The following is a 26,828-nucleotide window of genomic DNA, read 5'->3' on the forward strand; positions in this document are numbered from 1 at the left end:
GCCGTATGAGTGCAGTGAGTGTGGAAAGTCTTTTACCACTGGCCATTACCTTCATGTACATCAGAGAATTCATACAGGGGAAAGACCTTATGAATGCAGTGAATGTGGGAAATCTTTTACCAGGAAATATTACCTTTATGTACATCGCAGAGTTCATACTAGGGAAAGGCCTTATGAGTGCAGTGAATGTGGGAAGTCCTATCGCGGTAGCAGTGGCCTTCTTTATCATCAACAAATTTCACACAAGAGAAAGGCCTTGTAAGTGCAGTTAATGAGGGAAATTGTTTATCCAAAATTCTACCCATCCTCCATAGATTAGAATGTCCATGGGCTAAAGGTCGTAGATGTGTAAGAAATGTAGAAGGCTTTTTTTGTTTGTTTGTTTGGCATGTTTTAAAGAGTAGTAGGTAACTCTTTGAAGCATTGTTTGTCTAAATCAAATTTCATACAGCTAAATGTCAGCTCTAGGGAGATTCCCCATGAAACATTTTTAAATGGGTTTTGGGTTCCATGTTGAACTATTTTTATATGTCTAGGTCTTTTTTCAGATCCAACTTGCTGCATATTTCTGTTGCTGAATGAATTTCACCTGCACCACCTATGAGATTTTCAGGGATTGCAGTAGACATCAGTATACTGTGCTCACAGAAGGTTACTGTTCTCTGATTTGTTGGAGAAAATTAGGAATAGCTAACTTTTTAGGTCTTGATTCTTGCCCTCTCACTAGTTGTGGAATTGATTTTACTCCAAGTTGGTCCAGAGAACGTCATCTAAGTTCAGCTGTCAGCTTGTAGAAGGACTGCCTATTTCGGTGACATGCTTTTTTTGCATACCAGAGATAATTTTTGAGTGTCCAAATCACCAGTGCAAGAAGTGCCTGGCTAATCTAATTTTTATTTATAAAATAATGGGGGCCTTTATCCTAACTCTCCCATAATATTAGGTACTGTATTTATTGCTTTGGATGGTTGATAAACAGTTTTGAGCCCTGCAAGTGTAAAGATATGAACAACTTTCATGTTTGTCCCAAACTTTGTGTTCCCTGGGGACAGTTTGGTGCAGAAAGGAACTCAGCAGTTTTTCTCAAACTTACATTCCTGCTCCTATCCACCTAGTCAGGATCGTGGGCTCTCATTCTCATGAGAAGCCTCAGTGCTGTAGAGCAGGTAGCTATGACAACCTCAAGTACACATGGGAACAGCATGAGTTTTCTTCCATATTTGTAAACGAGCCCAATACTATTGGAGGGAATCTCCAGCCCTGGTCGGCTCTGTGCCATTATGTCTGCAATTCTGTGAGTGATGGTCACTAGTTGTAGCACTTCTGCGAGCGTGCATCCAGAAATGTTTTTGAGAAAGAGACTGCAGGATCGGTGTGTACACAACTGCAGGATCTACAGGAATATTTATCTTCTGTTGATTCAGTCATTGTCCTTGAATATAATGAAGAGGTTTTAGGTGTGTGGCCAGTTAGCTCAGTTAGAGTATCATCTCCTGATGTGCCAAGGTTCTGATTTCAATATCTGGTCAAGGCACATACATGAAGCAAGAAATTAATGCACATATCACTGGAAGAAGAAATCCAGATTTCTCTCTCTCTCTCTCTCTAAAATGAATAATATTTTCTAAAAACGCATTTCTGTGGCCTCTCAGACGTTCTTATTAGAGCTATTGGTCCCTGGTAGAAAGAAAAATAAAAGTGTACCTACAGTTGAGGGATGTTGTTTTGACCCTGCCAGTAGTGCTGTTGATTTCAGTCAGGTTTTTTCCTTAAGATTTTTAAATTTTATTTTTAGAGAGAGAGGTAAGGAGGGAGGAAGACCGAGAGAAGTATTAACGTGTGTGAGAGAGATAAATCCATGTTGTCTCTTACACCTGGGGATGTGGCCTGCAACTCAGACATGTGCTGTGACCAGGAATCAAACTGGCAACCTTTCAGCTCACGGGCCAGCGCTAGTTCCACTGAGCCACACCCACCAGGGCAGTTTCAGTGAGTTTTTATCGTTGGCTATATTTGCTGTCCCTGGGCAACGTCTCATCCAGAGTGCATGAGAATGTGGATTGAATACAGAGTTGCTAAGCCTATTTGCAAAATGAGTTGGACATATTAATATTAAAACCTTGTCCCATTTTTATAAAGCTTCAATTAGTAGGCATCATGTTTCAGGTATAATATTTGATTAGTCTTTACTCATACATGACACAGAATCACCACCATTGTCATAATACTGACTGACACTCACTAGGAATTTACTTCATGGCCATTTTAATCTCTCCCACCCCTTCACAGCTCTGCAAGCATTGACTTAGATTACATTGTAATAGATAAATTTGCAATTTCTTAATTTAAAATAATGACAGTAACAGTCATTTCTCTGCCTCCATTAACATTGCATATATATTTGGAGACTCATTAATGACATTTTAGTAGCTCATCTGTTTTGCTAAGAAATGTTCTTGTCTTTGAAGATAGCCCTGTGATTTTATCCATTCAGTTTTCTTAATTCTAATTTATGACACCAAAGCTGGTATAAATATTTGTGTATAATTCTTTGAACATACGTTTCATTTCCCTTTGTCAATAACTCATTGCATAGTCTTGAGTCGTTGGGTAGGTGAATGTTAACCTTACAGAGATTAGCAATTTGTGCTCAAAATAAATTGTACCTTTTTCCATTCTTCCAGCCACTGTGAGGGGTTGTTTCACCACATCCTAGAAGGTATTTGGTCGGTCAGTCCTTTTTTATTTATCCTTTTATTTTTCATTATAATTCTACCTCACTGTTGTTTGATTGTATCTTTCTAAGGATTCATGGTGAGCTTTTCCTCAGATTCATATTGACTGTTTCTGTCTTTATTAAATTGTGCCTATGTTTTTGTTTTTTTAAAGGGGGGGCCATCATTTGTTGTTCCACTTATTTTATTTTAAGATTTTATTATTTTTAGAGAGAGGGGAAGGGAGGGAGAAAGAGAGGGAGAGAACCATCAATGTGTGGTTGCCTCTTGCGCACCCCCAACTGGGGACCTGGCCCGCAACCCAGGCATGTACCCTGACTGGGAATTGAACCGATGACCCTTTGGTTCGCAGGCTGGTGCTCAATCCACTGAGCCACACTCGTCAGGGCTGCGCCTGTGTTCTGACACAAGTGTTGGCAGTTTCTATAAAAAGAGGCAGTGTTACGGCAGATTCAGCGAGAATTAATCACTCGGAGACAATGGATAGGGCAAGCAAGAGGTTTTATTGCCGGGGTCGGGCAGAGACCCAGAAACAAGTCTCAAGCAAAGCACCGACGCCGTATGGGACTTAAGGCAGGGTTTTTATACTCATGGGTTAAAAAGGGAAAAGGGGGGAAGGGATGAGGAGAGGGTCTGAGTAAGTCAACAAGTCTGTTACGGTCAGGAGATGTGGTCAGCATGCTCCAGGAAGTTGGTTTCGCCTGGCCCGAGTTCGTTCGTTGTGCAATCCCAGGTTCAATTAAATGCAGGAAACACTGCACAAGAGAGCTCAGAGAAAAATCTAGGTTAAAGGCAAAGCTGATTGCGGGGTGGCTCGGGGGTCTGCTGGCCACTACATATTCCCCCCCTCTAGGCCCTAGTCTAACTTATTGGGCAGACTAAGGGGTATATTAAAGCAGCTTAGTCTCCCTTACCCCCGGGCCTTGTTAAGATAAGGAGCTGGGTATCTGTTATGCTAGCTCTCAAGCGCTGGATGATGGTGCACAGGATGCAGGGAAGGATGGTGACTGTAAGGAGGAGAAGAATTAGGGGTCCAATGAGACCTGTCACTAGGGTAGTGAACCAGGGGCTTCAATTGAATATATTCTGATACCAGGAAGAGTTTTTTTGATGATCATGTTTCCTTTGCTTTTATGCGATTTTTTACAGTTTGTAAGGTACTTTTAATGACGCCTGTGCGATTAGCATAAAAACAACTATCCTCTAAGGCTGTACGTACCCCCCCCCCCTTGCTTTATGAGGAGGAGGTCTAACCCTCTCCTGTTTTGGAGGACTACTTTTGCGAGGGATTCTATTTGATCCGTAAGCTTTCCAATAGTCTTATGTAAAACTAATAGGTCCTGATCAACCACGGTGGAAAGGGCTGCAAGTCTGGCTTGGCTAGTTACAAGACTTGCTGCCCCTGTAGTGAGGGATCTGGCTAAGGTAGCGCCAGCTAGGATGGGGAGGATGGGCACAGCTCTCCGTACTCGCAATGTCTCGGGGATGAAGGAGTAGGCTGCCTTCTTGTCCATTATAAACAGGAACTCGGGGAACTATTTGGGCTAATATACAGGGTCCTTCAGTCAGGTCTCTCTCGAACAGGCAGGAGGTGATGCTGGTCAGGCAGACGAACCTCGTCCTACTTGGGGCCTGAAGATAGCCACCAGAGAACTGGATTATTTGAGAGCAAGCCGCAACAGTGAAAGTCCCTGGGGTGGCCTTTGTGGTTGAGCCCTTAATACAAGTCCCGTTTCCAAAGATTTCCTCAATTAGGATGAGGGAAATAGTGTCAACTCCTTTACACTGGGTGATGGTTGGGACAGCTGGGGATCCTACTGCTGTATAGAAGGGCGGTCTTGGCTGGAAGCATAACCAGCAGTTAGCTATTTCACGTTGGCTTATATTAAGGGCTTTGTGGGTTGCCACAACTGTCTCCCAAAATCTGGGGGGGCTCATTCTTAGGGGCTGATTTCTCTGGTGAGAGGTCCGGGTTGGTGACAAAGGGAATAGCCTTGGGACTATAGTTGTGTCCTGGACCTTGTTCTAGCTCCTCAAGTTCATGGTTTTGCACACTGGAAATCTGGGGGAAGCAGTGCCGCAGGATTGGGGCCTGAGCCCGAATGGTAATAAAAGTTTCTGGATTGGGACCGGCACCATACCTAGCACGGAAAACGCTGAGACCCCAGATGTGTCCAGTGCCCCTCCATCGAGAGTCTAATGGATTTGTAATAGGTAGTAACTGAACTTAGTTCTGGGTCAATTGGAGGAATCGCTGACTATTTTTCCAGAATTTATTTCTGGCATAAAAGCCAATGTCTTCACAGCTCCAATATGGGCAGTAGTATTGAGCAATGTCTGAGCAATGTTCACTGGGTGCCTTAAGGGAGCAAAAGTAGAGTCCTCCTGCATAATCGAGTTATTTAGTCACAGAGGTGGGGAAAAGCTTTCCCATATCAAGGGGGAGTCGGACCTTTGCCACGGTGGAATTCCACCATGCCAAGCTGAACAGTTGGCCCGAATCAGTTCGATACAGACTGAATAGCAGTGATTGGGCCCCAATGACAGCGGGAAAGATGAAGAAGAGGAAGAAGCTGCAAACCTCTGCCTGGGATCCATGACAGCTGCCTGGCCCTTTACAGAAAACAATGAATTAATTCAAGGAGTACCCATACACAGATGTACAGAAAGCCAAAGGTTACTCTCTCCCGAAGATTCCAGTCCTCCGGGGCGACTGCGCCTAGCATTATGGCAAAAAGGACAATAGTGACATTCCACATGATTAGGTAGTCTGTGGGTCACTGCTGAGTCATTGTGATTTAAGTAGCTGTGAGCAGGGAGGCTGCTCTGGGCTGGGTTTGTCTGCAGGGTCTGAGTCAGGGCCCCCTAGCAAGCGTTCCAGGTCTGAAAGGGAATAGGTTTTTACTCGAGAGTGATGTACCCAGGCTGCTACACCCAACACCTTCAAAGCTGTAGGGGTAGTAAGGACAACAGTGAATGGTCCCTCCCACATTGGCCCTAAGTCTGTCTTTTCCATACTTTGACTAAAACTTGATCCCCTGGCTTATGGGGATGCATGGGTGTAACTATGGGGATAGGGTGGCGTTCTAGGACCTGTTTCTGAATGGCTGCCAGGGTTTTCTGGAGTGTCCGCAATTGTCTAACTAAGGACAATTTCCCTTTAACTTCTAGGTCCCCAACTTGAAATGTGAGTGGGGGTGGTCTCCCATATACAATTTCAAATGGAGTTAGCCCGTCTGAATACGGAGTACATCTGGCCCGGAACAACGCGAGGGCCAAGAGTTCTGTCCATGGAGCCCCAGTTTCTTGATGAAATTTATAGAGAGTTTGTTTAAGGGTCCGATTCATGCACTCCACTTTGCCTGCGCTCTGAGGTAGGCTGCGTGGAGGTTCCATTTAACGTGGAGCGCATGGGCCACTGCCTGAGCAATCTCCACTGTGAAAGCCGGGCTGTTGTCAGGTCCGATGCTGAGAGGCATGCTGTAGCGAGGGATGACTAGATTTAAGAGTCTTTGCTACTTCTCAGACCTTTTCCGTGCAGATCGGGACTGCCTCAGTCCACCCCAAGTAAGTGCAAGCTAGGAGTAAGAGATAGTTGCAGCCTCCCGGTGCTGGACTGACTTCTGTAAAGTCTACCTCGATGTCTTCAAACAGGGATGTACCTTGCTGGCGAATTGGCTGGGACTTGCCTGCCTTGGGGTTGTTTTTCAGGCATGACTTATAGTGCTTAGCAGCAGAGGCACAGATAGCCCAAAGGTTTGGGATATAATATTCCTTTCCCAGAGAAGCAGCCAGGGCCCCTTTACCAAAGTGGGAAGTTTGGTGCAGTTCAATAGCTAACTGAAGGCCTACAGGATTCGGAACAAAAATCTTTCCGTCCGGGAGGATCAGCCAGCCATCCTTCTCGTGAGCCGCCTCAGCCTGGGCCCAGCCCCTCTCTGCTTGGGAGTAGTGTGGGGGCTCGGAGGCAATTACTAGTACAGGGGAGATGGGGCCCGCAGGAACCTGTCGTTTTCCTTTTAAGGCTGCCTCCTTGGCAGCTTGGTCTGCTAGCCGGTTTCCAGCTTCTGTGTCACTGTTTCCCTTTTGGTGGCCCTTGCAGTGGACTACCGCTACCTGTGCTGGTCTCCACACAGCGTGCAGTAGGGCTAGAATCTCTTCAGCATTTTTAATGGCTTTTCCCTCTGAGGTCAGCAAGCCTCTTTCTGTGTAGATGGCTCCGTGGGCATGCAGCGTCGCAAAGGCATAGCGGGAGTCTGTGTAGATTGTGACTCTTGTTTGTTGCCTCCTCTAGAGCCCAGGCGAGGGCAACTAATTCAGCACAGTTCCGTCCAGGGTGACTGCCGCTGCTCCTGCATAGCGGATGCCATCCTTGACGAAGCTGCTTCCGTCCGTGAATAGGACCTCATTGGGGTCCTGCAGTGGGACATCTTTCAGGCCCGGCCGAGAGGTACATACCTGGTCTATTGTTTCCTCACAGTCATGTTCTGGAGTCCCTTCCTCGACCGGGAGCAGAGAGGCCGTGTTTAAGCTCTCACAGCTTGTAGGCGCAGTCGGGGGTCTTCAGGCAGGGTGACTTGATAATGTGTGAGGCGACTGCCTGTGAGCCACTTGTCCCCGTTCCCCGAAGAAGAGTTTTTACTGCATGAGGGACACTCACCGTGAGGTCCTGTCCTAAGGTGAGCTTGTCAGCCTCCTTGACAAGCAGAGCGGTCACCGCTGTTTTCCAGAGACACGAAGGCCATCCCTGGGAAAGTGCATCCAGCTTTTTTTAGAAAGATATGCAACCGGCCTCCGCCAGGGGCCTGACATCTGGGTGAGGACCCCTCTTGCCATTCCCTTTTTTTCGTGGACATAGAGCTTAAAGGGTTTAGTTATGTCTGGCAGGGCTAAGGCTGGAGGCTGGGTTAATTTTTCCTTCAATTTCTGGAAAATTGTCTCCTTTTATCCCCACTCCAATGGGGAGCTGGGATTTCGAGTTGCCTCATGGAGGGGCTTAGCAATAGCTGCAAAGTTGGGGACCCATAGGTGGCAGAATCCGGCCGTTCCCAGAAATTCATGGACTTCCTTCTTTGTCCTGGGCGTGGGATCCGCGTAATGACCCCCTTCCTTTCTGCCGACAGCCTTCTGATATCCTCGGAAAGAATGAATCCGAGGAACTTCACCTTTTGCTGACATATTTGGGCCTTGCGCTGTGCGACTCAAGTAAGGCTAATAAACTGACCGTTCCTTCTCTGCAATTTTTCTTAGTCTGTGCAGCCAGTAACAGATCATCTGCATATTGGAGGAGAGTTAGATGAGGATTAGCCTCTGAAAAGGGACTGAGGTCCTATCCCAGGGCCTCCCCAAACAGTGTGGGGGAGTTCTTGAACCCCTGGGGCAATTGAGTCCACTTAAGCTGTTGCTTACGATTAGTCTCTGGATTTTCCCGTTCAAAGGCAAAGATGTCTTGGGACTGGGGGTGCAACAGGATGCAGAAGAAGGCATATTTTAGATCTAGAGTAGTATACCATATCCTATCAGGTGACAGCAGGCTTAAGAGGGTGTAGGGGTTTGGCACTGTTGGGTGGGTGGTTTCAACAACAGCATTTACCCCCCTCAGGTCCTGCACTGGCCTGTAATCATTAGTCCCCGGCTTCCGGACAGGCGGAAAGGGAGTATTCCAAGCTGACTGACACCCCCTGAGGATCCCTTCTCGGAGAAGTCAGTCTATATGGGGCTTAATCCCTAGCCGAGCTTCCTGGGAGATCGGATATTGCTGGAGAGGAACAGGCATGGCGTTGCTCTGTAACTGGACCATGACAGGTGGTATATGGGCAGCTAAACCAGGCGGATTGTTCTCTGCCCACACCCCAGGAAAGGCTTGCACCAAGTCTTCTGGAATAGATTTTTGCAGTGACTTGGGTGATTCGAGGAGACTATATTCTTCCTCGATGGGGAGAGTAACTGCTAAAACCATCCGAGGGTGCACCTATAGCTCAGTGCCCTCTGGAGAGAAGGAGATGTGAGCTCTGAGCTTCCAGAGGACATCCTGTCCGAGCAAAGGAAAAGGGCAATCAGGGGCAGCAAGAACGAGTGGGTGGTGGTGGCTTTTTTTAACTGGACTTTGTGAGAGGCACAGTAAGAGTACTCAGCTACGCTCCCAGTGGCCCCTTGAATCTTGATGCGTTTTGTAGTGGCAGGTCTGACCGGAGAGGTGGCCACCGAAATTTCTGCCCCTATATCAACTAAGAAAGTCATAGGGCGGCCCCCAATATTTAGAGTTACCATGGGCTCCTGGGGGCATAGAAAGAGGGAACGCCTGGCCCCTTCAATCCGAGTCCACGTCCACTGCAGCCATAACCTTTGGGGAGGACTTTTTCTTTCGCTTTGGACACTCATTTTTCCCAATGTCCCTTTGCCTTAAAATATGCAGACTGATCAGAAGCTAGGCTTTTTCTGTTTCCATTTTCCTTGCCTTTATTTTTCTTCTGGGCATCGGGCGGCTGAGAATCCGAGGTTTCTCGGAGAACAGCAGCAAGCACCTGAGCCTGTCTCTTCTCCTTCGCAATCTCTCTCTTTTTATCAGCCCCATCTTGATTGAGCTAGACCTTGGTTGCAACCTCGAGGAGCTGGGCCATATTCATGCCCCCCAAATCCCCCTAACTTCTGTAATTTTCTTCGTATATCAGCAGTAGCCTGGGTATCAAAGGTCATGTTGATGAGGCAGGCATTCTCAGAGGCCTCAGGGTCAAAAGGCGTATACATGTGCTATGCCTCTCGGAGTTGTTCGAGGAACGCAGTGGGACTCTCCGTTGAGCCCTGAATGATCTCCGAGACTTTATTCATGCTGGTGGGTTTTTGGCTGCCTTGATCATGCCCTGGAGAAGGGCCTGGTGATGAGCCCGGAAGGCATCCATCCCAGCCTGAGTGTTGGGATCCCAGCCAGGGGGCAGATCAGGCAGAACTTCTCTAACGGCTACCTCCTTTTCCTGTTCAGTCCCTACAGCTTGGGCTCTTCACATCCTCACTAGCAGCCTTCAGCATCAGCTCCCTTTACTCCACCAAAAAAAGGGTCAGGAGAAGTTGCTGACAGTCATCCCAGGTCGGGCAGTGTGACCAACAGACTCAAAAAGACCAGTAAGAGCATGGGGTTGCTCCGAGAAAGGGGGATTTTGAGCTCTCCAATTATAGAGGTCACTAGTAGTGAAGGGGACATATACAAAGGTGGTTCTCAGACCACCTGGGCCAGGGTTAACAACCTCCCACAGCGGGAGGATGGGGACTGCTGGTTGGGCCTCACCGGGACCCCTGGCTGGGTCCCAAATTAGCTGCCTGGATCTGAGGTGGGAAGCCGGTGGGGGGAGAGAGTCCTGAGTTGAATCTGGAACAGAAGGGGAAGGCTGGGAAGGCTGGTCCCCCTCCTCACCCAAGGTGGTGGCGTAAGGGAGAGGCTGAAGGAGGTGCTTGTCATCATCAGGGGCTGAGGGCAGGGGAGTCAGTTGAGGAGCCTGAACCTTATTGGGAGTTTGTCTGGTTAGCAGAACGCGACGGATCTTGGACCCGATGCACTGTCAAAGCCAAGAGGGAGGTGCCTCTGCAAGTTCGAGCCACCTACGGATATAATCACTCTGATCTGGGTGCCCAGGGTTTCCAAAAATCACCCACTAGACTCAGCTAACGGTGGGTACATCCAGAGTTCCCTCTGAGGGCCATCCGATGCTAAAAGCTGGCCATTCTAATTCACATACAGTCCTCAAGGTGCCTGGTTCATTGGGGCATCACCCTCTCCCCGGTGATTGAAACCCTTAGAGAAATTCTTTAACATACAGTCCCAGACTGTAGCTTTAGTCTCACTCTTGACAGCCTCCCATTGTGACTAAAAATATGGTCCTAACAATACAAATGACTTGAAACACAAGGATGCCTAAAAAGCCACTCAAGGACGGCGCAGACAAAGGAAGGGTGCTTCGCAGAGGAAGCCACACTGATGCCCGCCTAGCCTCTCCTCTCATGAGGACTTGAGTCCATCTTAGCTAAGACTGCCCGCGTAAAATCCGGGTTAGAGCCAGCAGTTATGCTGTATGACAAACTGAGGAATCGTAGGTTGGGGCCCACTCGGACTTTGTAGGCTCAGGCCCGTGGAGCCACAGATTGGAGAACCAGAGGCAAGCCAACTGGCGTCCCACTTTCACTCACACGCACACAGAGGTTAACACATTCCCTCCCTGGGTTTCTCCCTAGTCCGGGCTTATGCCCTGGGATGTTCTGTGTTGACTGACAGGTGATCAGGCCAGATCCAAATTCCAAAGAGCACAATAATTAAATGGCCTATTTCAGACCAATCAAAGTTCCACTAGGGGGAAACTAAACCCGACCCTGTGTCCAGGTGCCGAAGGGGCATCTTGCCCACTGATGATAGACGTCCAAAAGAGACACCTACCCCTGCGCCCTTACCTGTCCGTCGAGACTGGACATCCACCATTGCTGTCCCCTATACTGGGCCGCCAGAGGAAACCGTGGCCCCATACAACCCACGAAGACATGAGGGATGCTCAAAATTCAGAGCGTGTGGCCACAGTCTCGTCACCATTCGGAGGACCGCACAGGGTCCACCGAGTCCCCAGGGGGTCTGCCGAAGATGGCACTGTATCCTGGAGTGGGATATCTCGCTGGGGCCTCCAAATGTTACGGCAGATTCAGCGAGAATTAACCACTCGGACAATGCATAGGGCAAGCTAGAGGTTTTATTGCCAGCGATCGGGCAGAGACCCAGAAATAAGTCTCCAACAAAGCACTGACGCTATATGGGGCTTAAGGCAGAGTTTTTATACTCATGGGGAAAAAGGGGAAAAATGGGGAAGGGATGAGGAGAGGGTCTGAGCAAGTCAGCAAGTCTGTTGCAGTCAGAAGATGTGGTCAGCATGCTCCAGGAAGTTGGTTTCACCGGCCCGAGTTCGTTCGTTGTGCAATCCCAGGTTCAATTAAATGCAGGAAACACTGTACAAAGAGAGCTCAGAGAAAAATCTAGGTTAAAGGCAAAGTTGATTGGGGGGTGGCTCGGGGGTCTGCTGGCCACTACAAGAGAATTAACAAAGACCCATGTTGAAATTGCACTCATTTTTTGCCTTTTTTACTTTATTAAATGTTTTTTTGTACTGTAATGATATTGTTCTTTTATACTTTATTTTATGCACAATGAAATTGACACTTCATTTTAACTTTGACTATTGATAGTTTATTGTTTTCAAAAGTCTAGTCATTTGATAATAAATAAGCTTTTGCTCTCTAGTGTTATTTCATTTTTCTGGATTCCCATTTTGGGTTTTTTGCGTTGGAACAGGACTCAAGGAGACCAGGTGGCATCAGGGTGGGCAGGGTGTTTTGGAGTCCAAAAGCCTGGTGCAGAGAGAAATAGAAGATCATTGATCAGACTTGAGGTGCCCTGGGTCAGGCACCCCGGATCTGAATCCCAGATTCCCGAATGTCCTTGGGACACTCTGTCTTACGGACTGAGCATCAGTTTTCCTCTCTGTAAATGGGTATAAGGCGTGTCTGCCTTCCCGAGCTGCTGCAGAAGGTGAAATGCTCAGGGGCCCTTTCGCAGAACAGCAGCTGTGTCTCCATCCTGCCTGGGCCGGGGCAGCTCCCACTTCTGCCTTCAGAGACATTCCCAGGCCAGGCCCAGTTCACTCCACTGATGTCCACAAGCAGGTTTTTTGTGGGTGTGCGTTAGTGAAAGAAATTGGGCTTTTAAAGAAGCTGCTGACTCACCTGTAGGTAGGCAGGTGCTGTGAACACTGAGCCCTCAGTGTGGGTTCCCAACCAGGTGACCTGCGGGTGCCCAGCTAGAGCTTTCTTAATCCAAGTTGGCTGAATTTGACGTGCAGATGAAGATGACACTTACCTTGGCCTTTGAAGATGAATGGAGGTAACAAAGTACTTGTGGTGCCAGGATTCCAGGGTTAGCACTTTGTACATTTTCTCTTTAAATCTCATAACAACCTGGGTAGTAGAAACTATAATGATCTCGAATTACTGGAAACATCACGGATTAAAGAAATGGACTAGATTTTCCAAGTTTATTGAACAGACCAGTGTCAAATTCATGAGGCCAGATTTTAACGCAGTATTTGGGCTCCAGAGCCAGACACAATCTCTGTCACTAATATGAAGCCCTACTGGGGCAGGTACACTGTGAGGACCAGGAAGGCATGGCTGAAGCTTCTGTATCCTTTGGTGTGATTATGATTCTCCCTCTGTTTTTGCAAAACGTCAGAGCACTTACCTTTTTTTTTTTTTCTTTTTTTTTGTAAAAAAGGGAAGAAAATGCATACACACAGATACACATATGTGTTTGTTAATGCAAATTATATATTTAAATACAAAAAGGTGTTTACAGAGGCTGTCTCTGGGGAAGAATATTGGTGGTCAGGAAGATGAGTGGAAGGGATATTTATGTTCTCCCACTCACATCTCCTCTTATGCTTTTTTTTTTTTAAATGTTTTATTGATTACAGTGTTACATTTGTTCCAATTTCCCTTCCCTCTGCTCCCCTCCACCCAGTGGCCCCCCTCCCTCTCCTTGTCCCCCCCTTTTAGTCCATGTCCATTGGTTGTGCATATAGTTATTCTCAACCTCTGTCTATTCCATTCCCTCCTACGATGTTTCTTAATTCCTATACCATCTCCCTCCCTCTCCCCCTTCCCCTTCCCTGCTGACTTCCCCCCAATATGCTCCCCATACCTATAGTTCTTTTTCCACTCTCATTGCCTATTTAGTTTGCCTTTGTTTCAATTCCCTAGCTTCTGTTGTTGTTTCTTGTGATGCAGTTTTCATTTTAGTGTTCATAGTTTTGATCCTCCTTTTTTCTAAACCAGTCCTTTTAACATCTCATATAACAGTGGGTTCGATCTAATGAACTCTTAAAGTTTTATTTTGTCCTGGAAACACTTTCTCTGCCCTTCTATTCTGAATGACAGCTTCGCTGGATAGAGTATTCGTGGTTGTAGGTTTTGGATTTTCATTACTTTGAATATTTCTTGCCAGTCCCTTCTTGCCTGCAGGGTCTCCCTTGAGAAGTCAGCTGATAGTCTAATTGGGACCCCTTTGTACATGATTCTTTTCTTCTCTCTTGCTGCTTTTAAGATTCTCTCTTTATCTTTAACTTTTGACATTTTGATTATAATGTGTCTTGGAATGGTTCTCCCTGGGTCCAGTTGTTTTGGAACTCTCTGTGCTTCCTGGATCTATAAGTCTATTTCCTTCCCCAAGTTTGGGAAGTTCTGCTTTATTATATTTTCACTTAATTTTTCAATTTCTAGTTCTTCTTCTTCGCCCTCTGGCAATCCGATCACCCATATGTTGGATCTCTTATAGCTGTCCCAGAGGTTTCTGATCCTCTCATCATTTTCCTTGCTTCCCATTTCCTCTCTCTGCACTGGTTGACAGTTTGTTCCTTCTCTATGTTCTGGTTTGTTGATTTGAACTCTGGATTTTATTTCCTTACCATCTGTCTCGTATGTGGTTTTGTTCCTTTCAGTATGAGCGTTTTTCAATTCTTTCTCATCTTTTTCCAGATCTTTTGTTAATTCTGTAAGCCACCTGATAACAATGGCCCTGAACCGAGCCTCTGACAGGTTTCTTATTTGTTCATCTGTCAGGTTCTTCATCTGTTGCCTGCCTCATTTTGACAGATGCGTTTTGTTTTCTTCGCACTTACCTTCTTTACCTCCATTTCCACTGGAAGGTCAACATCAGTCAGCTCCAGTGGATTTTTCAGAAAAAGCTTCTTTGAGCCTGAGCTATATTTGACTTTCCTTTGGTCCCAGCACAGAGTTTGACGCTCAGGAGACCTGAGTAATTCGGACTGGGTCTCTACACCTTTGCTCACCTTTTTGGTGACAGGCTGTGATTTCATCTACTGAGGTGAATTTGTCCCTTATAGTGTTGGTACATGGTTCTGACATTTACACTGCAGGACAGGGGTCGTCAGCTTCTGATTTTGGAACTTCATATTCAGAAGATCCTGAATACCTGCTGCATTCCCATGTCATTGGTGAGTGCTCACCTCTGCTCCACACACAGGCCCCACAGGCGATGTTATTCTGTCCTCTTAAGTCCAGAGAGGCTGTAGGAGACAGTGGCGCTCACCATGTCTTTTCTGCAGGCCAGACCATATTCTAATCCTATGTCCTTTGCAGCCTATTTTGTCTGCAGAAGGGAACTTTGTGTTAAAACACGTTGGATTTTTGTTTTTTACACAAACTGACCCAGGGCCCAGCACACTTTGGCTACAACTGAGATTTTTATTCCAGATAACAGTTAACAAAGAGACAAATATATTTTTCAGGATATAATCTATAGAAGAAAAATAATTGTAGGTCATTTTTAAGAGAAGAATAACAATGGGCACAGCTAAAGTTTCCTAAGCATAGACCTGGTATCAGGTCAGTTTCAGGCACAGTTCAAACTTCCCTCATTGAATGCAAACATTTTCATTTTTTTCCGTTTGAGAAGCTTTACTTGCCTCATTGTGTTGCAATTTTGTATTTCACAATATTTTTTTGGCCTTTTTATTAAGTTTCTTCCTTAAATATATCCAGTAGGAAGTTTCTTTTTTAAGGATTTTATTTACTTTTAGTGAGGGGGCACAGAGGGAGAAAGAGAGGGAGAGAAACATTGATGTGAAAGAAACATCGATCAGCTGCCTCACCACACCCCAACCAGAGACCTTGCTCACAATCCAGGCATGTGTTTTGACCAGCAATTTAACCGGCAACCTAAGTTGGCAGGACTATGTCTAACCTAGTGAGGCATAAAACAAGGGCCCAATAGGAAGTTTTAACACCCACCTTCGTCAAAAACATCTAGGTAAAATAATCTTATGGATTCCATTTTTAACTCATGCTCGGAAATCAAAAATACCTATCAATTAATTGCTAAATACACTAACGTTCACTGAACCTAAGGTCACTGAAACAGTAAAACACACAGTCATCATCCTCTTTTCTTGATGGGCAGAAGATGTTAGAGTGAACATCAGGAGGCGCAGTGTGTTTGCTCAGTGAAAAGAACAAGAATACTCTATAGAGGGGTGTAGGGGAAACATGGGGGCAATCTGTTGGGCATCCGTAAAGCAAATGGAGTGCTCCATGCCTTTTTGTTCCTCGAAATATATCCCATCTGGTTTTTTCTATTTGTGTTGCAACTCACCAAAATACTTCACATAACATTTCTTACCCTATTTTCTGAGATATTGTCCATTTTTGTAAGAATATCACATAAACCTGGGAATATGCAGTAGCTATTAATTGCCAAGGTGGCTACAATGTTGGCCTGTTCAGTGGTGCTGAAAGTGAGCATCGGAACCTCAGGTAAAGATTTTGGATTTGAGGGTCTCACCACGTGCTGAAAAAGTCCTTCTTTCACTTGTTAATCCAGTTGAGAGTGTCTGCATGCAGACTGGACATTATTTCTAAAGAGCATTATTGTTGGGCAAACTACAGAAAGGCATAGTGGAGTTATACAATGAGCGTTACTGAAACAGCCAGAAGACAAAAGACTCCATGAAGCCTGAGAACAGAAAGGCTGAATGGGTGGTAATGAAAGGACACTGAGATCTGCAAGGTGAGAGAATTTCCTTGAGCTGTGGCTATGCCGGAAACCTGACTGCCATGAAATTCTTGTTTTTACCAAGTGTGAGTCCTGGTCATTTATGCGAACTTGAGGGGGGAAAAAGTAAAGTGAGGAAAACATAGGAAGGTGGGAGCACAAAATTTTAGAATTATTAAAGTAACCGTGGACTTATATTTCACTGCTTTAATAATCACTTAGTTGTTACCTCATTGCTCCAGAGGCTGTACTAGGTGTGTGTATACAGCAGTGAATAAGGAAATGTGATCGCACGCAGGCTTTTTCAAAGGCGTTATTGAAGAAGTAGCCGAGAATTCAAAATGGAAATATTCCACGTTACAGTAAATTGTTAGGTGATAGGTGTTGTGGAAACAAGCAGCAGCTCTCAGGACTGCCAAGCATGTGGCTCTTGAGGATTTTAAGAGCAAATTTAAGGTGGAGAAAGAGATTCGATTTAATGGCAAAGATGTTCCATGGACAAGAAAACGCTGTACCGTCTTCCCGCACCAGGCGTTCGCCAACAGTGTCAGACCACCCCTATGACTATTGTGCCAGTTTCACGGTGCTGGAGAGTATGTTCATTTAGAAATGATTTCTATAATTTCTGGTATTTAGATTTTCTTCAACTCTTCTGTTACATTACTTAGTTTTAATGTTTTCTAATTATCTTTCAGTGCCGTATTTACTCTGAATTTTATAATAAGTAAAGCTTCTTACACATTTATTTTTTATATTCACACCTATGCATATCCATAATTATTTGATATTTATAATTTTTCATTTGACTTTTTTAAAGTTTCTGAGCTATACTTAGGTGAGCTTTCATTATGAATGTATACTTCATTTACTCTCCAGAGAAGGAAAACTCTGACTCCAAAAAACCTCCGCTGCCTTGCGGCATACCTCTTCAGGGGAAAGGCTAAGGGAGTAAACCCCGACAGAAAATCCGGAGCCGGAGTCCCTAAGGCGGTTTGACGTTGTAGTCAACACCGGCAACTCCTGCGGCGCACCTGAAGCCAAGCTGTATTGACTCCGTCTTTCCCTTGGACCCTTCAGCTGCGAAGAGAGGGGGAGTCTGCTGCATGGGCAACAGCAGACCCTCCATATCACCCTGCCCAGGCTCTGTAGCTTCAGCTTCACTGGAGAGGACACTCCAGCGTCATCACAAGATGTCGATTCAACATGGGAGGAGACAGATACCGTGTCACTCCTGAGTTGGACTGCACAGTCATTCTCGGCGGTGCAGATAGACTCTTAAGAAGCTACACCATCGTCTCTCGAGACGGACGGCTGCCTACGACTTCATTTACTCTAAATATGATTTCTAAATACATTCGTCATCTTATGACATTGAAAATGCCTGAAAAATCATCTCACCTGCTATCTTAAATATATCTGTGAAAGACAAATTTTTCACTATAATTCCAATAGCATTTTCACATTATCAAAACACCAATAACTGTCAGAATTCAATTCTCCAACATTTAAAAATGTATCTCTAATTGATGTTCAAGTTATTTATAACTAGAGTACACGCCCATTTACTATTTATATTATGAATGGTAGTTCTTTTTTTGTATCAAAGTGTGTCCTACAGTCTTGTGTTATACTTCTCACCTATATATGAGATGATTTAAGTAAGTCATTTGTGCAATAACAATTTTCCAAATTCTGTAATACAGGAATACCTCTTTTATTATGACTCACTGTATTGGGTTGACGGAAAATGTTTCTGTTAATATGGACACAAGCCCCTTCACCAGTAAAAGAGGACAACTTTCATTAGCCATTTTTAAGATGTGTCTTCTGTGAGGACGTGCCGTTTGCCATCTCCCCAAGCAGCCGTTGTTGGTCATTTTTGCCTAAGCGACGACAGAGAACTTCAGATCATCCCCTTTGTGACCCACATTACCCAGAATACCGTGCGAGGAATACGGCCACGCCCAGCCAGTGGATGGCCCCGAAAACCGTTTCCGGTGTCGCAGCCTGCACGAGGCGTAAGCTCTCGGGGGCATTTTATCTTCACACAGAATCCACCGAAGTTCGTGCTCAGAAGGTCCCGGTCGCTGGGTGCTGGCGCAGATGCGGGGGCGGGGAAGGTGCAGGAGTAAGAAGCTGGGCGACGCCTCCCTGGAGACCCACGCAGGGCCGGGAAAGGGGCCGCCATGCTGGGGCGGCCTTCTCTCCTGCCGTTCTTTCCCCGCCCGTCGTACAGCGTCCGTTGGTGGCCTCGCTGAGACGCCCGGCAGAGGTCAGTGCAGGCCTGCGCCCGCCTCCTGCCGGTCCCGCCGTCCCCGCCTCACCCTCTCGGAACCTTACCTTCCCGTGTGCGGGCGTCCTGCGGCCCAGGCCCCGCGGAGAGGACCGTGAGGAAGGCTCCCGGGAGACAGAAGTGGACAGGAATTGTTTGTACCTGAAAACCGCGTGCGGCTCTGGGTGGAGACTGTGAAGCAAAGGTCAGAGGCAGACAAGGCGGTCAGAGCCTCATCGGGGCTTTGCCGGTCTGTGGGACCCAGCGGAACCCTGGGTTGTGCTTGATGCTGCTGGGACAAATCAAGGACTCCCTGGATGACATACGCCCGGTTTTGGGGTGAGCGCGCAGATTTACTTGTGTATGGAGCAGGAAGGTGACAGCTGAGTGAGAGGACCTGGCGTGTGAAGACGTGAAGGAGGCAGACATGCCACAGTGGCGTGCACTAGCAGAGGAAGTGTGAGCGGCTGGTGCTGGGGACCTTTTGTGGGGACTTGAAGGTGAAGCATAAGCTCATATTTGAACGTGTCTCGGAGGCATGATCTGGGAGACTCAGTGGCATTGCTTGGCAGGAATGATGGGACCCTGCCGTCATGGCCCAAGGGCTAGATGGCATTTGTCTGCCCTCCGCTGCATCCCACCAAAAAGCTGCTGTTGCTGAAGGTGATAACAGTAATCAAAGGGCCTGTGATGAGCCAGCATTAGGGCCCAGTGTCGAAACTGAACCTGGAAGCCGTGGAGGAAGTGGAGCGATAGAAAGATGTGTATGGAGTAGGTTTATGATTCTCAGACAGCTGTAGTTTCATTTTGTCTCGATTTTGACAGGTTGGTGTGAGCTTTGCAGACGTTGCCCTGTACTTCTCCAGGAAAGATTAGTGCCTCCCTGATGAAGCTCAGAGACACCTGTACCTGGATGTGATGCTGGAGAACTTTGAGCTTATATCATCGTTGGGTAAGACCCTCACTCTTGCCTTCCCTAAGGAGTTGGCTTTGCATTTCCCATGCCCCCCGTTCTCTAGGGGTGCTCTCTCCTCACATGTGGACTGTAAGCCCTGCTTGATTTTCCACCTTTCTGCGTAGTTACTTTCCTTGGTAGTGCTGCTGTGTTTGCACCGCCCTTTTCTCCTGCCGCAGTACCAACACCTGTTGTGCTGAACTCATAGGGAAGGATGTGTGGTTTGTTGTTGCAGAGCCCCGACCAGCCGGGTCCACGGCGCTGTGCATGAAGTGAATAAATGCACAGCGACTGCAAGAATCCTGTGAAGAAGAGGGGACAAAACTGGCCACTTTCTAGAGAAGAAAGCGCAGTTTGCCCCTGCCTCAACAGGCTTTTATTGATTCTTTAAGTGGATTACATTCAAGAAAGTTGTGAATCATTGTGCCAATCATTGCCTTATATGATAATTTTATATAACAGAAAAGAATGTTACACATGCATGGATGATAAGGATAACTTGTTGAGCCACATGCTGTTCTTAGAAATCAGCCCAGAATAGGCCCTAAGAAACTGCTTCAAGGTTACACGCTGAACACCTGTTGTTTTCAGCTCAGGATGAGGGGGTCCTTTAGCAGAAAGCAAGCTTTTAAGCTGTTATAGATACACAGGCCTGGTTCCCCACGGGAAAACCGATGTGTGGAGTGGGTCCTGTGTGCCACCATATTACCAGTGGTTTACCAATCTGGGGCTGAGCTGCATTTGCCACCACCAAGCACCCCAACTTCCCATACCTTCCACTTTGTTTTTAGTTAAATTAGTCTTAGTAGTGAGACCTATAAAGCTTGCTACTTGCTGGTCCCTTTTACAACTCTTGGAAAGTAATTTGCAAATGCAACGAAGTATGCAGAGTGCTGTCAAAACCAATAAACAACCGGCAGCTCTGAGGAGTCAAATTCTTAGGTTAAACCCATGAAACCAATTTTTGGGGTTTAGCCAGCTGAGATTATCACGGAGGGTTTGAAAAACCCCTTGCTTAGTCAAGCGTTGAATGTCCTGCAGCTGCTGGTGCAGTTCTACTTGCAGTTTATCGATTTGTCCTTTTAAATTGGTGGAAAAAGCCCCTCTCAGGCAATGTTGGATCTCATTCCAGGAGTGCTGGCGGGAATTCCACTGGAGGCGGATAACACACAGCTTGGAGAATTCAGAATCGCAGGTTAGCTGCTGGCGAGTGACTAGTGCGTCCTGGCGTTCGCCGATCCAGTCAAGTGCTGATTCCACCACAGAAAGGCAGGTCAGGATCTCCTGATCAATCTGGGCCTGCTGGAGCATTTCTAAGTGGTATTGGTTAAGAGAGCATCAACAGCATGAGCAGTTTGAATTGATTCAGTGAGTGAAGCAGCTGCCATGACAGCAGTAGCTGCTACAGTTATGGTAGAGACAATAAAAGTAATTAGGGTACTGATGAACTGTCAGACTCGTAAGGAGGCCAATGCGTTGTTAAGCGCTACTAAGCCATTGGGATCCTCCCACTCCCTAGTTACATTAACTGGCACCCATACTTGGGTTTGTCCTTTAGCCATATAGACTGTGGTAAGATTTAACTGAGTAACATTAAGATGAGTAAGACAACTAGCATATATAGAACCTCCAGGGACACTCAGAGAATAAATTTTGGCTGAATTATTATAATAAACCTGGGCTGTCCCTGGGGTGCTAGAAACAGATAGGGATGGGAAATACAAACCGTGACCCAATCTTATTGTGGAGGGTTGTTTTGATAGAAGCATCCTTGGTAGCCTACAGTGTTGCAAGTAATTTTTATATACAAATGCTTTCTAGTAATAAACAGCAAGCCCATTTTCCAGGTGCTATAATGCCAGGGGCTAATATGGTCGGCAGAAACAATTCTGATAATAGGTGCCCCTGTGCCAGGTTCTTCCCACCACATACTGGCATATAGTCGTTGAGGCTGTGTTGGAATTACCCTGAAATCAACTTCAGCTAGCATTTTCCAATTAGCACCCCAGTTCCCTGCTATATAAGGACCTTCTGAGAGAAAAACAATAGTGGCGTTTGGTCCTCGGCAGAGAGACCAAAAGACCGAATTATTATGGGCAGTATCTAGAGTACAAGGAGGAACCAGGGGAGGGTCGAGAATACGATAAACTCCCCCATAGGTCCGTAAACCAACTGTGGCTACCATAGAAAGCTGATAGAAATGCTTATGCTGCTCTTTGCAGCGTAGAGTTGTTTTTTTAAAGGAAGGCACAAAGTGTAAGAACAGAAATGCAAGCTGGTAAATATTCAGTAATATAAACAGTATTATTTGGCACCAAAATCCAGTGTTTGTTTTCTTCTAAAGAGCCGTTAGGGGGTATCCATACTCCAGTCCACTGAGTGCCGTTAGTGGAAAAAGGAGGTTCAACATCCCACCAGGTATGTAGCTTAAATATTGGTGGACCAGTGATGTTACCCCAATAGATATAAGGGGAATTAACTTCAGTGGCTAGGCCTTGCCCTCCTAAGCAGAGTATGATGGCAATTAAGAGCACGGCTCTAGCCAAATTGGCTGACAGGACCGCTAGATAAGCAAGAAATCAGTTCTCGGGGGAATCTACTACTCTTGTTTAAATAAGAATTCTTTCGGCTTAGATGTTAAGAGCTTTAATGTCCCCCTCAAGTGGTGGGGCATGTTTAATGAAAATATTACGTGGGGCTGGGACAGGATGGCTCTTAGCCAGAGGCCTTGAGGCTGCAGCCTCTGTGGAATTATTCCCATCAGGAGGCATTCCAGCTGCAGCCTCAGTCACTGGGGCAGGCTCCCTCCCCTTCTGCCGGCGGCCCAGACCCGTGTGTGGTGCTGTAAGTTTCTGTTCCTCTGGTTGTCCAGCGTCATCTGGGTCATCTGGTCTGCCAGCTGGTTGGTTTCCTCCTCTAGGTAGCGAACTTGGTTTTTATTGCACTCGCGGTAAGGTTTTATTCTCTGCTGGAAGGGATGGAAACACAGGCATACCCTCTCCCCCATGTAAAGAGGTCTACAGGGCCCTGCCAAGAGCCATCTCCTAGTGGATCCTGATATAAAACCAGAGGGTAGGACTGTTTTGATTCTTTTATTTGAAAATGCTTTTCAATTGGAGTACAGAGTGAGTCATCACAATTTAGAAAATTATAGGTAAACATGGCTAGCATAGTCAAATTTTGGGGGGAGGACTCCTGACTCCTCCATTTTTTGTTTTTTAAGATTTTTGAAAGTATGATGAGCTTGTTCTACAATTGCTTGACCAGTTGGATTATAAGGTATTCCTGTTCTATGTTGGATATTCCAACGCTGAAGGAAGGTTTGAGTGGAATGGGCAAGGTATCCCGGGCCATTATCAGTTTTAATTTGGTGAGGCTGTCCTAAATGGCTAAAGGCCTCAAGCCAATGGGCTTGAATATTTTTAGTAGATTCTCCTGTTAGAGCAGATGCATGTAAAGCACCAGAATAAGTATCAATAGAAACATGGATGTATTTAAATTTTCCAAAAGGAGAATAATGAGTGATACCTGTTTGCCAGATTATTTGAGAACGTAGTCCTCAAGGGTTAACTCCTGTAGATGGAGGTGCCTTGGTAAGAGCCTGACAGTCAGGACATTCTTTAACAATTTGCTTAGCTTGAGAGCGAGGAATATTAAACTGCTTTCAAAGTGCCTGGCTATTTTGATGAAAAAAACTGATGAGAAGCTGTTGCCTGGCCTGCTGAAAAGCAGTGAGAACACTAAGGCATCTGCCCTATTGTTGTCTTCTGTTAAGGGGCTAGGTAAACCCAAATGAGACCTGATGTGAGTAACAAAAAGAGGATGCTCTCTTTTGTCAAGGAGGGACTGTAAGGTTAAGAATAGGTTAAGTAGACTGGAGTCAATAGAAGTTTTAATTAGTGCCTGGTCTAAGTGTAGGATACAGTATATTCTGAATCACAAGGTTAAAAGCTTCTTGGGGCCATTGCCATAAGGCCATGATTGCAGCAAAAAGCTCAGCCCTTTGAGTAGAGGGATGTCCTGAGGAGATAAAATTTTTCTAGTCTTTGCCTTCCTGCCAGGTAATAGCAGCCTGTCCTGTTTTCCCGGACCCATCAAGAAATATAGTTTTTGCTCTAGTTATTGGGGTTGGGCTGATTTTTTCTGCTAACCTGATTTGTAGGAAAGGAATGTTTTGAAGCAGTTTGTCTGAGGGTAGGTTAATTTCTAATTCTACAAAATCGGCTATATCATCATCATCATCGGCAGCCATCCATCTCGAGAGACGATGGTGTAGCTTCTTAAGAGCTGAAGCTACAGAGCCTGGGCAGGGTGATATGGAGGGTCTGCTGTTGCCCAAGCAGCAGACCCCCCCTCTCTTCGCAGCTGAAGGATCCAAGGGAAAGACGGAGTCAATACAGCTTGGCTTCAGGTGCGCCGCAGGAGTTGCCGGTGTTGACTGCAACGTCAAACCGCCTTAGGGACTCCGGCTCCGGATTTTCTGTCGGGGTTTACTCCCTTAGCCTTTCCCCTGAAGAGGTATGCCGCAAGGCAGCGGAGGTTTTTTGGAATCAGAGTTTTCCTTCTCTGATGTGCCCTCATACTGAAATTCTAGAAACCGAGCTGTTAATTGCTGTAAATAAACCCGAGTTAAAGGAATGTGAATAAAGGCGGGATCATATCCAAGTAACTGCTGTGTTCGTTCATATCCCTTTTTAATAAGATGGCACAACGCAGTTATATAGGTAGAAATAGTGTGTTGTGGCTTATGGGATAGGAAAAGCCACTCTATCATAGCTAAATTGGGTGATAGTTGTTCTATAAGACCCATTTGGGTGCCTAAAGTGGGGAAACAGGAAAGCTGAACAGGGAGTTGTGGGTTAATCCTAGTTAATTGCTGTTGCTGAATATGTTGATTTACTACCATTTACTTCTGCAGAGCCTCAGGAGATAACTTAATGGAAGGTTAAGATTAGAGTCCCCTTTAAGGGTATTAAGTAAATGGGTTAACTGTTGAGTAGATATTACTAAGCTGGGTTGCCCCCAGTTGATTGCACCTAAAAGCTGTTGAAGGTGATGAAGAGTTAAGTCCTTGGGAGGAGTAATATGAAGGACTTGAGGACGAATTATTCTATTAAAAAGAACATAGCCTAAATATTTCCAAGGCTCTGAATACTGAATTTCTCGAGCAATTATTAGTCCATCAGAAGCTACAGAATTTCTAAGGATGTAGTTTTTACTAATATGTCCTGTGAGGCAGCCACAATTAAAATGTCATCCATATAATGATAGATAATTGACTTTGGGAATTGATTTCTCACCGGCTCGATGGCCATATGGACAAAATGCTGACAGAGTTGAACTATTAAGCATTCCCTGAGATAAAACTTTCCACTGAAATGGCTGTAAGGGTTGAGAATTATTAATGGTCAGGAGGGAAAATGTAAATCGCTCCCTATCTTTTCCTGCTAAGGGAATTGTAAAAAAAAACAGTCTTTTAGGTCAATGATTAAAAGAGGCCAATTTCTGGGAATGCAAGCTGAATTGGGAATCCCCAGTTGCAAGGGGCCCATAGGCTGGAGAGATTCATTAATTTTTCTTAGGTCGTCAATAAGTCTCCATTTACCAGGGTTTTTTGGGCACAACAAAAATAGGTGTATTTCAGGGGCTTTTAGAAGATTCAATATGACCTGCCTCTAATTGTTGTTTAAGAAGTAAGTCTGTTCTAATCGCTCTCCTGTAAGTGGCCACTGATCGACCCATACTGGAGTGTTGGAGAGCCAAGTAAGCGGTAGGGGTGTTATAGTTCTATGAGCAGTGGCCACTAAGGAAAAGGCGGCAGGGATATGTGCATTCCCCATTGAGTGAGGAGATCTCGGCCCCATAGGTAAGAAATATAGTTGAATTCTTCCTACCTGTCCTTCTGGCCCGTAACATTTGAGAGACTGCACACTAACTTGTGGCTGGGAGACTCCCGCAACTCCCGTAACAGACGTCCAGCTGTATGCTAAAGGCCAGTCAGAACTGCTGTCTGCTAAAGGCCAGTCAGAAGGCCAAAACTGATTTGAAATGACAGAGATATCAGCTCCCATATCTGTGAGACCGTGGAGAGTTTTGTCTTTTATTCTTACCTGTAGAATTGATTAATTTAATTTAATTGATTCTATCCAGAAAAACGATGGAATGTCTGTACTGCCAAAACTTCCCTCCCTCCTCGTAGCATTTTGAATCTTTGGAATTATGTAGGGGAGAGGAGGAGTAATTGTGTGAGATGAGTTTGAGCCGGAATAATTTGATAATCAGATGCTTTAACCATAATCTTTATTTCCCCTTGATAGTTGGAGTCAGTGACTCCTGGCTGAACAAAAATGCCTTTGGTAGTCATACTGGATCTTCCTAAGATTAAACCAACTATTCCCGGGGGTAGAGGTCCCCAAACACCAGTGGGAACTACAATTACTTGGTCCTGTTCCTTTAAGATAAGTTCATTGGCGGTGACCAAGTCAAGTCCTGCACTCCCACGGGTGGCTGCATGAAGGTCAAACTGTGCATTTACCTGAGTTCCCTGATACTGGTTGCTGTTCTGAAAGCTCTGATTGGGGTTCGGGGTGCTGGAGCAGGTGCCCTCCTGGAAGTTTTTCTGAATAGGCTGGCCATATTTATTAAATTTTGAACGACACTCACTTTCCCAATGTTTGCCCTTGCCGCAACGTGGACAGTTCTTAGAGGGAGGCTTATTGTTATTCCCTTCTCCTTTCGATTTAGATTGACAGTCCTTACGCAAGTGGTCAGACTTTCCACAATTATAATATTTGGGCACCCCCTTAATTGCAGCTGCCGAAGGAGAGGCTTTATGTTGTTCAGTGTCAATATCTTGACAAGCCTTAATAAACTCACTGATTTCTTTAGTGGTGACTCGCAGAGGTCCTGGAACAGCTCTGCAGTCTTTGTTAGCATTTTCATAGGCTAACTGTAGTAAAAGGGTTTTTGGCTGCTTCTTTGCTGTCTATCGCCTTTCAGTGGCTTCCTGGAGCCGATCAATAAAGTCAGTATATGCCTCTGTAGCATTTTGGCGGGTATTAATGAAGGAGGCCGTTTCTTTGGCCTGAGAATCTGGTAGAGTTTTCATAGCTCTTTGAGCAATTTGGACACTTTGAGTGAAAGCCTGAGGACTAAGTTTAGCTTGGTCCTCAGCTGTAGCAAAATTATCAGTTCCAAGCAGCATAGAGAGAGTAATGGGATTATTTGTTTGAGCGTTTTCAGCTGCTTGGTGGCTAGCCCGTTGAGAATATT

General features: G+C 45.8%; 1 protein-coding gene across 1 annotated transcript in view; it reads left to right on the forward strand.

Annotated features, from left to right (window-relative positions):
- Positions 1-26,828, forward strand: part of LOC149995279 (uncharacterized) — a 165,027-nt gene that overhangs the window by 106,314 nt on the left and 31,885 nt on the right. The window lies entirely within an intron of this gene.

The sequence above is a fragment of the Furipterus horrens genome, unplaced genomic scaffold (genome assembly GCF_987537825.1).
Source record: "Furipterus horrens unplaced genomic scaffold, mFurHor1.1.pri manual_scaffold_13, whole genome shotgun sequence".
NCBI lineage: Eukaryota > Metazoa > Chordata > Mammalia > Chiroptera > Furipteridae > Furipterus > Furipterus horrens.